This window comes from Echinops telfairi, unplaced genomic scaffold, assembly GCF_000313985.2.
Source record: "Echinops telfairi isolate 266 unplaced genomic scaffold, ASM31398v2 ScPeMD7_20;HRSCAF=75, whole genome shotgun sequence".
Lineage (NCBI taxonomy): Eukaryota > Metazoa > Chordata > Mammalia > Afrosoricida > Tenrecidae > Echinops > Echinops telfairi.
The window spans coordinates 8,443,130-8,445,530 of record NW_022103917.1 but is presented as its reverse complement, the minus strand read 5'-3'; positions in this window follow the sequence as shown (position 1 = coordinate 8,445,530).

The following is a 2,401-nucleotide window of genomic DNA, read 5'->3' as shown; positions in this document are numbered from 1 at the left end:
ATATATATATATATATATATATATATATGGCATAGCCCACTATGCCACCAGGATGTGTGTGCATGTGTGTTGGTAGAGCAAAACCCACCATACCACCAGGGAGAGTGCACACACTCTCACACACACTGCAGTGCATAAAACTTCCAGCCACAAGTTCAGCATTTCAAACCCCCCAGATGCTTGGCAGTAGAAAGGTGAGGCTATCTATTCCCATAAAGGTGTTCAGTCTTGGGGAGACACAGGGGCATTTGTCCTCTGTCCTACAATTGTTAGGTGCTGTTGAATTGCTCCTGACTCAAAGTGACCCCATGTACAACAGACGAAGCAAACTGTCCATTTGTGCACTTACTCACAATTTATTTTTTTCACCTCCTGTAAATAGATTTTACTAAGAAGGCTTTGAAGTCATACACTAAAACGCCTGTTACAATGCTCTTTGGGCTCACCAAATATATAATCAGTGATTAACTGTAAGATACAAGGTTCCTGGAGGGAGACAGTGGTCAGTGTATACATGAAAATAATATATGTAAATTATCAAGGGTACATGATGATGGAGGGAGGGAAAAGTGGAAAGTGAGCTCATATCAAGGGGTCAAGTAGAAAGAAAATGGTAGAAAATGGTGATGGTACCATATGTACTGTGCTTGACACAATAGATGTATGCATGTATTTTGATATGAGCTGGATGAGCCCCCAATAAAATGATTTAATAAAGCAAAAGATAAATAAAACATATTTTATTCCTTAAAATTTACTCAACAAAGTACATATTTCCCTATACATTTTCTACATATACACAGGAGGTGAAAATTAAAATTATACAAACAAACAAAAAACCTAACATAACACAATGAACCCTCAGGACCAGTGGTGAGAGTGGCGATACCTGGAGGGTGGAGGGAAGGTGAGGGAGAAAGGGGGAACCGATTACAAGGATCTATATATAACCTCCTGGGGGGCGGACAGTGGAGAAATGGGTAAATGGAGACGTCGGATGGTGTAAGATATAATAATATTATAATAATTTATAAATTATCAAGTGTTCATGGGGGAGGGAGAACCAGGGAGGGAGGGGTAAAAATCAGGATCTGATACCAAGGACTCAAGTAGAAAGCAACTGTTTTGAGTATTATGAGGGAAAGAAATGTACAAAAGTGCTTGACACAATGGATGTAAGTGTAGACTGTGATAAGAGTTTTACGAGTCCCCAATAACACAAATTAATTATTAAAAATAGATTAATAAAAACATTTAATAAGCTCAATAAGATAAACCAACAATGAATAGGTGTGTGTTAATAATTTTAAAAAGGTAGAAATCTGTGCACTAGTGACGCCCCCTCATTCCTGACCTCCCTGCCGTGGTCCCCACTGGCTCATGAGCAAAATGACTGCTTGTGCATGGGTGGATGAGCCAGTCTCCAGATGGGGTTGTGTCAACTGGATAATCAAAATTGCTAACAAGCCTTCTTTGGGCCTTGATGCAGAGGTCTTCTTCATGTAGTCTTGTTTCTCAAATTATTTGCTCAACACACAGATGAAATAAGTATGATGAGAGAATACAACTCTGACACAAAGCTTTTCTCATTTTAAACAATGCAGCATTCCCTTGCTCTGTGTGAGCACTGCCTCTTGATTCATGTTCAGGTTCTACATGAGCACAATGCAATGTTCTGGAATTCCCTTTCTTATCAATGCTATCCATAGTTAGGTATGACTTGCGCAGTTGAATGCCTTTGCATAGTCAACAAAACACAAGTAAACATCTCTGGTATTCGCTGCTGTCAGTTAAGATCAATCTGATGTGAGCAATGATGTTCTTTGTTCCACGTACCTTTCCTTAAATAGATTCTTCCCTGGGAGACAAATAGTTGACTACGAACCTAAAAGTTGATGGTTTAAACCCACTTAATGACACCAGGGAAGAAAAATCTGGCATTGATTCCATAAAAGCCACAGCCTTTAAAACCCCATGGAGCAGTTCTACTTTGTAAAATATTGGCTCTATGGCATTGGGTTTTAATTTGGTGTGTATTTATAGGTGAGAACTAGATACAAGCACAGAGAGACAGAGGGACAGATAGATAGATTCCACCCACTGCTGTGAAGTCAATGTTGATTCATAACGACCTGATATAGTTTCAAGGGTGTATATCTTTACAGGAGCACCTGACCTTATGATGCTCACGCCCAGTGGCTAGTGGGCTTCAATTGCTGAGTTTGCTGCTAGCAACCCAACCCTTACCTGACTGCATCACCAGGGCTCCTTAGATAGACAGACAGAGAGAGAGAGAAAGATTTTGCTGTTTGCCAAAAGGTTGCCTGTTTGAACCCACCTATGGTAAACTTTGGACAGCTGACCACAACGCTAGAGGTTCAAAACCTCGAGCTGATAAAGG